The sequence below is a fragment of the Elephantulus edwardii genome, unplaced genomic scaffold (genome assembly GCF_000299155.1).
Source record: "Elephantulus edwardii isolate Elephantulus edwardi_28Jun2011 unplaced genomic scaffold, EleEdw1.0 scaffold00146, whole genome shotgun sequence".
NCBI lineage: Eukaryota > Metazoa > Chordata > Mammalia > Macroscelidea > Macroscelididae > Elephantulus > Elephantulus edwardii.
The window spans coordinates 8273517-8287939 of NW_006399896.1; the positions used below are offsets into that span (position 1 = coordinate 8273517).

The window sequence follows — 14423 nt, forward strand, 5'->3', positions numbered from 1 at the left end:
AAGACTATAGCCTGGATCAGGCGTACCTTAGTCTCCAGCCTGATGTTGTCGCTCTACAGTACTCTTGAGAGGTCCCTCACAGCTGACTTTCCCAGTGCAATTCATCTCCTGATTTCCTGGCTGCTGTTACCAAGAGCGTTGACTGTGGAACCAAGTAAACGAAAACTGTTAACTATCTCAATCTCTTCACCATCCATACTGATGCTGCCAATTGGCCTAGTGATGAGAATCTTTGTTTTCTTGATGTTGAGCTTCAATCTATATTGAAGACTGCAGTCCTTGACCTTCTGCAGCAAGCACTTCAGGTCCTCCTCAGTTTCAGGAAGCAGGGTTGTGTCATCTGCATGACGCAGGTTGTTGACAATTTTTCCACCAATCCTGATGCCATCTTTCTCTTCACACAGCCCAGTGTCTCGGGTGATCTGTTCTGCATACAGATTGAAAAGGTATGGAGACAAAATACATCCCTGATGGACCCCTTTCTTGATTTTGAACCATCCAGTTTTTCCCTGCTCTGTTCTGACGACTGCCTCTTGGCCCATGTATAGGTTTTGCATTAGCACAGTCAAATGTTCTCCGAGTCAGCCATACTTTGTTGTGATCCACACAGTCAAAAGCCTTTGCATAGTCAATGAAGCACAGATAGACATTCTTCTGTTATTCTCTGCTTTCTGCCAAGATCCATCTAACATTAGCTATAATATCCCTAGTACCACGGCCTCTTCTAAATCCAGCCTGCACATCTGGCAGTTCTATGTTGACATATTGTTCCAAACGTTTTTGGATAATTATCAGCAGAATCTTGCTCGCATGTGATATCAATGATATTGTTTGATAATTTACACACTCTGTTGGGTCACCTTTCTTTGAAATGGGAACAAATACCCATCTCTTCTAGTCAGTTGGACAGCTAACTGATAGACCTCCAAAACCAACCATTTAGACTAAACAACAAACAACAGATGCTATCAAATCCATTCTGAATCATGATGATACCACGTGTTTCAGAGTAGAACTCTCCTCTACAGGATTCTCATGGTCCTGATCTTTCCCAAACAAATAAATAGGCCCCTCCCTCATTGCAACGGAGTTGAAACCATCTCAAAGCTAATCCTGCTTTAGGTTCCCAAGGCTGCAAATAGCACAGAAGATTGTCCAGCCTTTGAATGAATTAACAGCACAACACCCTATAGACTATGTTACCATGGCTCCCTGAGCTCCCTGTAGGTGGATTCAAACTGCTAACCTTTCTGTTAGCTGTTCAGCACTTAATCATTTGTGCCACCCAGAGACTCCCTGTTTTTGCTAAAATACTATAAATTCTTTGAAAGCAAGATATGTCAATGTTCACCAACATGTGATGTTTCTTCAAAACCAAGTTCTCTGAGTCCTATCCCAAATCAACTGAATGAGAACCTCTGGGCATAGAACCTTGGAATCTGCATTATAAATAAGAAATCTGGGACATTATAATTTTGTGATTGCCAGGTTCTCCAGAATGAATAAAAGCCACCACACATCAGGTGGCTGATCTGAAAACCACAGGAGAGCTGGGGCAGCTGATGAATGTTTCATGTGGACATGTGTTCAAGGTCTGCTGTCATCAACAATCTCTGGAAACATTCTTTTTCAGCTACTGGTTCCCACACTGCTCCCTCCCACATCCAGGTGTCCAGCGTCTGGTTTTCATTTGTGGCACCCCGTGATCATGCTTCCTTTCTTAAAATGTTACCTCTAGGACCCTTTTTTACCTACTTCCTCAGACCTGAGTTTGAGTCCTGGCCAATGTACTCCTCCACTGCCTGTCATTGGAAGCTTGTGTGTCACAAGCAGATTCAGGGGAGCTTCCAGACCAAAAGTGACTAAGATGAAAGGTCTAGAATTCTACTTCTGGAAACAAACCAGTGAGAATCCTGTGGATCACACACAGTGGTCTGATCTGCAGCCAGTCACGGGGATATGTGGGGAACTGATTTCATGGCACCAAATGACAACAACAATCGACTAGAGAATGAGGACAGTAACTCTGGGGCCAATGGGGGAGCAGACCTCTCGTTCTCCCCTAGAGACACACCTGCACCTTCACATGCAGTCTTTCTCAGGACACTCCTAGATGCCCTGACAGACAAAAGGATAAACCTGGACATAAGTTGTCAGGTGCTCCACCATGTCAGGTGAGGGATGGCGGCCATACAGGTCTATGACTTTTTTATACTGCATCAGACCAGGTGTGAGCCACTCTGTGACTTTGCGGTCAGTTTGTCATTAGCTTAAATCAGTGACTAAGTATAAATAGTGCTTTTATTCCTGACCTGAATAGCAGAAAAGAGGGTTTTTGCAGGGAGTCTCTGAGTTGGGGAAATGGTTAAGTATTTGGCTGTTAACAGGTTGGAGATGTAACGACTTGCACTGCCAACCTAGAGGAACATGGTTCAAATCTACCAGCTGCTCCAAGAGAGAAGGATGGGCAATTTTGTACGATTTACTGCCACTGAAAATACACTGGAGGGTCAGTTATTGGTCAGTTCTGACTTGAAGGCACACAACAATAACAACAACAACAAAATAATAAGCACTCCAGAAGAAAGGGGGGGGGGAAAGAAATAGGACATAACAGGGACTACAGAAGTCCTTTCATCCACTGACTCTAGAGCTGGCCACTACCTGATTGATATACTATATACTGTTGATTCTTTTGTCTATTTTTAAACCTTTTTTAAATGGAAAATAAAATACGTATTTGGGTTTGGGTTTGGGGAAAAAAATAAAGTCCTGGTGATCTGCCTTTTAAAAATCTGATCTTCAAAACATATGGCCTTGCAATGAGTCAGAGTCATGCTGTTATATTGATTGCGATTCAAGAACTTCAGCAAAGTGTGTGAGCGTATGCATAAGTGTGTGCTTGTCTGTGTGCATGTACACACACACACACACACACACACACACACACACACACACACACACGTACGTTCGTTTTTTTATCTTCACCATCCTTAATTGAGAACACACAATGTAAGGCACGGCTATGTAGTTAATGCAGAATACCCTGTGATGCAATGATTAAAGCACTCAGCTACTAACCATAAAAGGTCAATGATCTGAATCCAACTCAGGAGAAAGATGTAGCAATCTGCTTCCATAAAGATTTACAGTCTTGAGAACCTTGTGGGTTAGCTCAACTCCATTCTATAGGGTTTCTGTGAGTCAGAATCGACTCAGTGTCAATGAAACAAATTGGATTTTGGGCTTTGGTTTAGTGTGCTTTTGAAAGACTAATCAGAAATTAATGTTCCAGAGAGGAAAACTAGGGACTGTTCAGTTAGCTTTTCCTTTGATCACTAGGGTTTGTTGATAAATATAATAGCTATAATACATGACTTGTGACCTAAGACTCAGCCTTATGGATTGGTGTCAAATACTGTTATGCTATGCTAGGAATACTAGTTTCCCCTCTTTTCTTTGTTTTTCCTCAACCTCGATGCCAGTGTTATTTTATAACAGTGGTGTTATGCAGTATTTGTCCTTTTGTGACTGAGATATTTCCCTAAGAAAAGAGGGGACAAATAATGAACACTCCTTTGGAACAGGTAAAGAAAAGAACTGTTTAAAAGGAATATATGATTAGGCATTATTTGTATGACAACAGTCCAGAATAAGAGGTGCATAACAAAATGGACTAGGAGGGGTAGAGGAGGAAATTATGCAACAATGATTTTTTTTAAGTGGGTAGGTAGGAAAATGTAACAATGAATGAACGAAAAGTCAACTTTTCTGTAAACTTTAGTTAAAATTGTATTTTTTTAAAAAAAATGCTCTCATGCTATAGTGATTCCCTGGTGCTGGCCTAGTAGCCTAGATGCTCTGGGGCAGTGACCGAGATCATAGACACAGTTATGTGTCAGGCTTCTAGGCTGGTCTTTCTCGCAGTCCTGGCCAGGTCTGTCCAGTCCTGCTGTGAGAATGTTGCTGAATCTCCTCTAGGCAAATCTTTCCTACAAGGTCCCTGATGGAGAGTGCTGGGACACACCGTCCAAAAGGTGGAGTTACAGAACAGAACCTGCAATCTCATGGAACTTGCCAAACTGGCTCAGCGACTCTTCTTTACCAACTTGCTCATAAATGCTAGTAGGTGTGACTGCGTTCTCTGAGACTTGATCTCATTGTGTATAACAAACGGACTGATAAAAGAGGAGGTTTCGTTGTCACAAACAGAATTATCTTCACCTGCTGCCTCTAACCTTCTGACATGGTCCATATCTATAAATCCCTAAAAGGGCCTAATGATTGTGAATGACTCAATTCACTTAGAATTTTACATGCTCCAACCGAGCTGGATCAATTCTAAGGGGACCTCTGTGGACAAGCACCAGATGCTTCAGGGAGCATCAAGCCCAGGAAGGCACCTAAACTTGTAATTGCAGTGCTAGACCCTGTGCTTGCTAGAACATGATTTGAGGACAGGAAAGAGAAAACTAAAGTAGGAAATGCAAAGTTTTAAATTAGTTCCACATGACATTTCTGTGGCGTGGTGTTGTTGTTGACGGCTGTCATTGAGTCTGCTCCCAGCTCATGGTGACTCCATACGCAATGAAGAGAATATGGATCAGTCCATTGTAATCCATGTAGGGTCTTCATTGGCTGACTTTCAGACATTGATCACCAGTCCTTTCTCTCTAGCCTGTCTTAGTCTGGGAGTTCCACTGAAATCTGTTCATCATCAAACCAACTCGCAAACCTCTACTGACAGTTAGGTGGTAGTTTCACATGATGCATTGACCAAGAGTCGAACCTGCTTCTCACATGTGGATCACAAGAATTCTACCACTGAGCCTGCAATGCCCTCTTTGTGATAAAAGAAGGTGTCACAGTTGTTGTTATGTGCCATCAAGTGACCCACAACTCATTGCCACCTTATTATGCACAACAGCTCTGAACCCTGCCCTATTCCGAGACAGTCTCACTGACTCCAACACACCTAATGCTATTACCTCAGTTACCATGTAAATCCTTCTCATCTTGGGTCTTCCTCTCCTTTGCTGTCCCTCTACTTCTCCAAGCATGATGTCCTTCTCCAAGGACTTGTCCCTTCTGGCCAAGTACCCAAAGATTGTGAGATGGAGCTTGAAAATCCTGGCCTCCAAAGAGAAACTTGGTTTCACTCTCTCCAAGACAGATCTATTTGTTTTCCTGGCAGTTCATAATATATTCAGTACTCTTCTCTCCAGCACCACAACTCAAAGGCATCAATTCTTCTTCCATCATCATTAGTCATTATTCAACTGTCTGATGCATAGCAAGTAATTAAGAAAACCATGGCCTGGATCAGGCTCACCTTGGTCTCTAGACTGACATCATTGCTCTTTAGCACTTTGGTATTTTTTTCCGCTCTTTATCACTTTGGAGAGGTCCCTGACAGCAGACTTCTCCAATGCAATTTGTTTCTTGATTTCCTAACTACTCATGTCAAGAGTGTTGATTGTGGAGTCGAGCAAGTTGAAATTGTTAACAACCTCAATCTCTTCTCCATCCATTATGGTACTGCCAATTAGTGAGAATCTTTGTCTTCTTGATGTTAAGCTTCAATCCATATTGAAGACTACAGTTCTTGACCTTCTGCAGCAAATGCTTCAGGTCCTCCTCAGTTTTGACCAGCCAGGTTGTATCATTTGCATAATGAAGGTTGTTGATCAGTCTACCTCCAATCCTGATGCCACACTCCTCTTCATAAAGTCTAACCTCCTAAATTATATGTTCCACATACATATTGAAAATGTATGGAGACAGGACACAAACTCTGATGCACTCCCTTTCTAATTTTGAACCATGCAATGTTTCCTTGCTCTGTTCTGACTACTTCCTTCTTATCCAAATATAGGTTTCACATGAACACAATCAAGTGTTCTGGGATTCTCATTCTTCTCAAAGTTAGCCATAATCTGTTATGATCTACACAGTCAAATACCTTTGCATAGTTAATGAAACACAGACATTCCTTTGGTACTCTCTGCTTTCAGCCAAGATCCATCTGATATTGGCGATTATATTACTAGTGCCACAGCCTCTTCTAAACCCAGCTTGTATTTCTGGTAGTTTCTTTAATGTACTGCCTCAATAATTTTTGTATAATCTTCAGCAGAATTTTGCTTTTGTGTGATATATTAGTGTTATTATTTGCTAATTTCCATGTTCTGGAGGATCACCTTTTAGGGGGAATGGGGATACATATGGATCTCTTCCAGTCACCTTACCTCAGTTTAAAATCCATTCTTGAGTTGACATTCTTGAGTCAGCCACTTGAGTGAATAGGACTATGATAGCATTAACATGGTTTCACACAATTTGAAGAAAAAATGTGGTCAATCTCCTTAGCGAAATAGTACAACTGCAAACATCAATTGTGTGCTTACTATGCCAACAACTTTACATGGATTACTTCATTTAATTCTCCCCCAAAATGAATGACACATGTACGCTTATCATCTCTTTTACTAGAAGAGGAAACAGAGAGATTAAGTAACTTGCCTGAGGCCACACAGATAATAAATAGAGATGTCCCTCTGCTGCCCTTGTGGAGGGACTAACAGGACTCAGACTCTTGGTAACTGGGATCTTGCTCCTCTTGATGACAATTGAGAATGCAGGTGTCTGTACCTCAGAAACATTTTCAGGTAAGGGTTGATGCAAAGCCTGGAAGCCAATCCCTAAGGCAGAGATGCATGAAAAGAGTAGGGAAAAGGAATAATGCAAAAAAAGCATTAAGAAAGGTAGAACTTTGCTCTATACAGTGAGGGTCTACTTTAATCCAACTTTGATTTAAGGCTCTTGGTTTAAATCCACCAGCTGCACTGCGGGAGAAGGATGGGCAATCTTCTTCCATGAGATTTAGTGACTGGGAAAACTGCTTGGAGGTTCAACTGTGGTCAGTTCTGACTCGACGACAAACAACAACAACCAAGAGTCAACCAATATGGTGGTTTAATGGTATAAATCTTGGTTTTGGGGAGATTTGAGTTTCAAGTTTTGGACACTGACCTCATGAATAGCTGCTACCCATCCCTCTATAGACCTGTCATCAATGCTGAATAGGTCTTAAAGGAGGGAGTTCTGGCAGCCTAGTGGTAATGAATTGTGCTGCCAACCCAAAGGCACATGGTTCGAATTTACTAGCTGCTCCATGGGAGAAAGATAGACAGTCTTGTTCCATGTGTTTTACTATTTCTGAAAACCCACTGCAGAGTCAGCTATCAGTTCTAACCTGATGGTACCTAAATAACAACAGTTTTCTTTCTTTGTTTTTATATTTTGTTCATGTATATTGTGGTTAAAGAAAGTTATACAAGTGTTCAAGTCTTTTGTTCATAGGGTTGCAATGAGTGGCCTATGACTCGACAGCATTTAACAACAACAACAATATTGTGGTATCCCCTCCTTTTTAAATAGTTTTACTAATAACTTCCTTCGTGAAAGCGTGTTAGTTAGCTACTTCATACCTTATACCTTCATATCCCCTATTTAGCCAGTTTCTGAACTGCCCATCCCTATCAAGCCAGCTATCTCAGGGAATAAGCATGATCTTTTTGCTGAAGAATCTGCTCAACGTGGCATCTTTGAGGACCTGCACCCACAAGCGAAGTCTAGTCCACAGCAAGCCATCATATTGTAGCAATCGACCCTACATTACCTCACCTCCAATCCACTGTGTCTAGGCTCAAATGGGCATCAGCTGAAAGCTCAGGAGACCACACTTCTCCCTGTGATCCAGACCTGCCAGTCTTCTCACTCAGCCCTAACCCCCACATAGGGCCCAGTCAACAAACCAGGGGTCCTCATGACACTGTGATCCTTAAGCCAACAAGGCTTCCCTGCTTGTCCTCACACCAGAGCATGCTAGCGGGGCAGCACTGAAAGAACACATCCAATTTCAGTCTTATTCTTCATTTTTTAATTCCTCTAACTCCCCTCCTGCGGATCCAGGTGATTGCTATGAGTAAGCATAGTCCAACCTCCAGACTAGGAAGTGGGACCTGATGGGCACCAAGCTTACCCTGCCTCTCAAGCCAAACCACTTATCCCAGTTTTAAGGAGTCAGTCTTTTCCTTTCCTCTGTTCTTTTTCATTCTCTCCTTGCCTGCTCACCCTTCCTTCAAGTGTGAATCTCTTCAATCAGACTTCTAATGTAGGTCCACTAATTCATCAAAGTGTAAATCTCCTCAGAGTATTGGGTGGAACTCAGTTTTATTCCCTTGACCAAGCCCTGAGAACCTCCACCAAGTTCTACTTGGGACAACCTTGTCTCCTGGGCAAATCTTCCAGAAGAAAGACAGTTTGAAAGGCCTGGTGGTGAACTTTCTCAAATCCACCAATACAAATCCCATGAATTGCAGTAGTGACATTTGCAGCCCATCATGAGGACTATGTGGGACCAGGCAGTGTTTAGTTCTATTGTGCATGGGATCTCCATTCGCTGGGGGCCAACTCTACAGCATCTTACAACAGCAACAAAGAGCAAATGAGAATCCTTTTGATCTTTTCCAAAGTAGCCTACAAAATACACAATCCTTTTTGCTTATTCAGTTCTACCTGAGTGGTCACAGAACAGAAAAGCCTTATGCTACTCTTAACAAGGTTGGCAAAACCAGGGTCCAGTCCACCTAGTCTCCTTGCCCATTTCTCACTCATCAGCACCGTAGCATTAACTTCAATGTGTGTACTTGAATGGTTCTGTGAATATTTCAAATGTCATCTTTATTTATGGCATGAAATACCTCAGGAAGTTGGGGTTTTGTTGTTGTTCTTGTTGTTGTTGTTGTTGCCAGTGGCAGGATGAAAAAGAGACAAGGGAGGGGAAATGGGAAATGGGAATTCCTTTTGAAACCTAAGAAAGCCACTTTGTCTAAGCCTCGATGCATCCAGCAATCACAATACCAGGATGGATGAACAAGGCTCAGAGAGGAAATTTCTAAGCAAATATTGTGTGTAAGAACATCTCTGGAGAGATCCCTTCTCCTAACGTCAACACAGCCCTGAGCCCCAGGGCCTCTCCAATGATGTCAGCCTGTGAAACAGTTGCCTAGCCACACCTCTCAGCACCTCCCATCCCAGGGGAACAGGCAGATCTCTGGAGCCAGAGACTGACAAGGAAAGCTGTTTGTAATTAGCAATAGAGCTGCTGACTGACAGGCATAAATAGTAATTAGTCAGATAAATGTGTTGTTATTGTTAGCTGCCCTCAGATTCAGTCCCATCTCATGATGGTTCCATGCACAACAGAACTAAAATGCTACTTGGTCCTGGCGCTTCCCTGCAAGGTGTTCCAGATCAGACTGTTGCCCTCCTTAGTGCATTCACTGACTGATTATCAGGAGTAGGCTACTGGATCTTTTTCACTTGGTAGCTCAGCTGAGACCTGTTAATCATAGCTAATGTGTCAGCCTCTGCTGACAGGTGGGTAGCGGCTGCCTTGAGGTACTCTGGCCAGGAATCAAACCTTGTCTCCTACACAGAAGGCAACAATTCGACCCCAGAATAACCACCTCACTCATTTGAGGCAAGAAGAAAGAAACAAAAGGCCCAACCCACTACCATGGATTCAATTCTGACTCAACCTCCTTCTCTCTAGTTTCCAGGGCTGTAAAGGTTTACAGAAGACTGCCCATTTTCCCCCATGGAGTAACTGGTAGGTTTGAGCTTCTCCAGATAACAGTTTGATAAATTATGCACCACATCACCAGGGCTCTTTAGGCAAGATTTTTTTTCCCCATTGCTGTTGAGTTAGAACCATCTACTAGCTCACGTTTCAGTGGGCTTTCAGGAGTCTGTAAATTGTACAGGAAGGGATCGCCCATCATTCTCCCACTGAACCACTGCTGGATTCGAACCCCCGGAAAGGCTCCACCTTTGGGTTAGCAAGATGATGCCTTATGGACTCTGCCACCAGAGCTCCCTTCATCAAGAACAATGAAACTTAAAATGTAAATGTTATTGGAAGCTTCTGGTCACGACAGGGAAGAGTTGACTAAGAGAACCCAAGAAATGGCCACTTTAACCGATGGCTTTAGAATCTGGTTCTTTTTAAAACTCATTAGTGTTGACTATCAATCTGTGAGAATGTGACTTGAGTAGTAGTTTGCTTCTGAAAGTTTTGCCACAAGTATTTCTAATATGAGCAGTCTCACCTGTTGATAGGTTTCAGCATAGGTTACAGACTAAGAAAGCAATCTACTTTTAAAAAGTAACTGATATAAATCATAAGATAAGAATCATAAGAACAATAGAATTGTCCAACTTGTTTGCTTTGGACACATTATCAGGAAAGACCACTGGCAGGAAGAAGGCATTGTGCTTGATGAAGTAAAGGGCAGTGAAGATGTGGAATATCCTCAGCGAGATGGATAGATTGGTACAACAGCTGCAATGATGGATCCAAGGATGCTGGTGATTGTAAAGGTGAGATCATGCCATGCCTCTGTGCATAAGGTTGTCAGAAGTTGCAATCAAATTGATGGGAGAAAACAACAATGTCATAGTTAACACTCTTGGCACCAGCAGTACGGATATCAAAAGATTAATTGTGTTGGGAAAATCTGTTGTCAGGGACCTCACCAGAGTGCTAAAGAGCAACAATATCAGTCTAGAGACTAAGGTGTACCTGATCAAGGCCACGGTTTTCACAATTATTCAAAATGCATCAGTTAACTGGACAATGAGGATGACAGAAGAATAATTGATGTCTTTGAGCTGCGATGCTGAAGGAGAGTATTGAATATATGATGGACTGCTAGGAGAACAAACAGGTTTGTCCTGGAGAAGGTGAAAGCAGGTTGCTGCTTGGAGGTAAGGATTTTTTTTTTTTTTTGGAGGTAAGGATTTTGAAACTCCATCTCATCTTCTTTGGGCATTAAAAGTGAATAAGGACTTAAAGGTGGGTTCACAAGAGAAAGATTTTTAATTTGGTGTTCATTGGAATAAGAAATGTTCAAAATAAGTTTTAAGCCCAAGGGGTTGGTTAGGGATCTAATAAAAACTCTCCTAGTGGAAACCATGGAGAAGGGTATAGTGAAGGAGAGGAAGACCCTGGATGAGATGGATTTGCACAGTGACTGGGGTAATGGTGGTAAGTGTGTCAGAGATAGTGAGACGGGCTCAGGACAGAACAGGGTTCAAAGCCCTGCATAGAGTGGCAGACAACTCAATAGCACATAACAACCTCAAAGACAATCAGGTATTTTGTTTATGGAAATATCTATGTGTGTGTTTGTAAGCTACCAGTGGGCCCGAGATCATATTATCCAAAAAAGAAGATAAAAGGCATGGTTATCATACAAAGCAGAACTTGAGAAAATTGGCATTTCAGGATTCAGAGGAGAAAGTCACTTCTAACCATGAAGTCCGAAAAATTTCCTGGATGATGAAGAGTTTCTGTCAAGTCTTGAGTACACTTTTATTAGAATGAGATGGAACAAAAGGAAATACAAAGAAAATCCATAGAAAGGGGAAGGCAGGGTGTCGGCTCTGCTCCCACGCTGGGGCGCTGCGCCGGCCTCTCCGCGAGCCGCGGGTGAAGCTCCGGCCGCGGCGGGCGCGCGAAGGGCCGCCAGCGGCGCCGCGTCGTTTGTGGCGTCGGGTCGTCGTGTCGTGACAAGGACGCACTATCGGTCTCCACCACAAGCAGCAGGTGTGGCTGCTACGGCTCAGATCAGGCTCCGCGGCTGCCTAGCGCGGTCTGTGCTCGACCCTGGCCCTTCTTTTCTCCGATCCTGTGCCAAACAGCGACGCTGAGTCGACAGCCGGAACGACGGGCTGTGGCGGCCTCGACGGCCTCGCACCCGCCCATCAAAGGGATCCTGAAGAACAAGAGCTTGGCCGCTTCCTCTGTGGTGTCCTCGCCGAACAGCCCAGCGGGAATGCGGATGAAGAGCTGAGTAAAAAATCCCAGAAGTGGGATGAAATGAACACCCTGGCAACATATCACCCAGCAGACAAAGACTATGGTTTAATGAAGATAGATGAACCTAGCACTCCTTATCATAGTGTTTCAGATATTATAATTTGCTTGTCATCCAGTATGATAGGTGATGATGATGAAACACTGAGTGATTCTGAAGCCACTGAAGCCATGACTCCTGATGTTTTAGCCAAGAAATTAAGTGCTGCTGAAGGCTTCGAGCCAAAGTATAGGATTCAGGAGCAAGAAAGCAGTGAGGAGGAAGAGGAGGACCTCTCTCCTGAAGAACAAGAAAAAAAGCGACAGTTTGAAATGAAAAGAAAGATGCACTATAATGAAGGACTGAATATTAAATTAGCTAGACAGTTAATTTCAAAAGACCTACATGATGAAGACGATGAAGATGAAGAAATGCCAGAGACTACAGATGGAGAAAAGATGAACACGGAGGACTCAAATCAAGGATCTACTACAACTGACCAGCTGCAAAACAAATCATAGTTCCTTGGAGAGATTGTTCAACACACAACTGTTAGATATCAGCCTTGTTATTATAATACACTGCTGCTTGTTCTCTACAGTTCATGACTTAAGTATTGAAATGCATACCAGTTATATTGCCAAGAATTAAATGGTAACTTTAGAGACTGACTAGAGTGAAAATGCCTAATTGATACATGTATTCTGTGCCTAGTACTTCACCACAAATACAGTGTAATGTCATTAGTCCAGAACATTACTTTTATAAGAACACTGGTTAATTTGTATAAGAATATTCTATAGCTTTTTTTGCTTTAGAGGTTAAACTATCTTTTTTGGGGGTGGGGGACTAATTTATTTTCTTCTAGAAGTGGTTGCTCTTATAAAAAGACTTGTTTTTTTAATTTTCATCAAAACCAGTTGGAGTACAGGTTACATAGGTCAGTAGATATTCAGGTTGAAAGGTATTCTAACACTTGTCTTCAACTTGATTTGTCTGTTTAATTGAAAAAGATCTTAAGAGTTATTATTGGTTTTTCTTGGCCTATTACCCTTCAAATTCTTGTTGAGTTTTATGTTTACAAGGAAAGAATTGAACTGTTCATCAAAACTGTCTTTTGTTTCCACAAATAAATCATTGGGTTAAACTTGTAAAAAAAAAAAAAACAAGAAGAAAGGGGGAAGGCAAATAGTTAAGCTTGATTCACATATAAGAAAAAAAAGATTATAATCCGAAAACTGTACAATCAGGTCAGGAAAAGGTGGAAAACTAAGCAGTAAAACTTATGCTTTATTCTTTGGACAATAGAAAGCTATTGAAGGGGTGTTTGGCTGATACCAATGTTGACATGGATATATCACCGTCACTGGGAAGAACAGAGTAAAGAGAAACTGGAGTCAGGTGGGCTGAAGGGAAAGACTGCTGTACAGAGGAAAGGAAAGATGTGAACAGTTTCAGAAGAACAAATAGATCCTGGCAACTGATTGGACATGGGAAGCATAGAAAAGGCAAGAATCAAATCTAATTTCAGGTTTTCATCCTGGTGCTTGGGTAAAGGTGTATTCAAAAGAGAAAGATCCCTCGTTTGTGGTGTTCAGTGGAAGATGAAAAGTTCAAAATCCGTTTTAAGCCCAACTGGCTGGTTCAAGATCTAATAAAAACTCTCCTAGTGGGAGCCATAGCTGGCTTCTGGGGAACAAGACAGATTCAGATGGAGGTTACTCAGGAATCCAGTTTCTACCCAGTCTGAAGGAGGGTCACTACAACTCAATGGCACTAAACGAAAGCAAAGCCACGAAGGAGAAAAAAGTTGGGGTTGAGGTGAGATTTTTAAAATGGACTTTCTTAGAGGGAAGCCTGGGGAAAGTTCTAATACCTAATTATAGAATATCTGGAAAACAACTGTATTCTATTATTCACAGGATTTTCAAAGACCTGGTTGTTATCCAGAAGTGGATGACCAGTTCTGCTTCTTCGTCTGGAAGCTCTGCCGGGATTGTATCCACTGCTGATGACCCTGCTGATATTGGAAATAGCAATGTCATAGCTTCGAGCAACACACCAACCACCACAGTACAGCAAACTGACCCTCAAAGAGTGGCAAGTGGTGAATATTGCGTGGACTGCCAAAAAAACCCCAACCAAGCACATTTGTGTTGGAGGAGGTGCAACCAGGGTGTGCCTTAGAGGTAAAGAGAGGGAAACCGTCTCACTTCCCTCACATGGGGCATGTGGTCAGGGGGTGTGAGTCCTTGGAAAGAAGACATTGCCTGGGGCAGTCAGAGGCCTAGCAAAAGAGAAAATGACTCTCCATGAGAAAGATTGGAGCAGTGGCTGCAGCAGTGGGCGTGAATGTGCAGGAGGATAGGGTGAAGTTCAGATCTGTTCTTCACAGGGTCACTAGGAGCTGACTCTAGAGCACCTAATGTGCACTGGAAAACCAAAGCTCAAAGGAGTAGTTCTTGACTATTTTCTCCCTGAAACTTGAAAGCATTGATT

At 42.5% G+C, this 14423-nt stretch overlaps 1 pseudogene; it reads left to right on the top strand.

Moving 5' to 3' along the window:
* Nucleotides 1-1959: 1959 nt before the first annotated feature.
* On the top strand, nucleotides 1960-12445 carry LOC102854181 (annotated as a pseudogene).
* Nucleotides 12446-14423: the final 1978 nt, after the last annotated feature.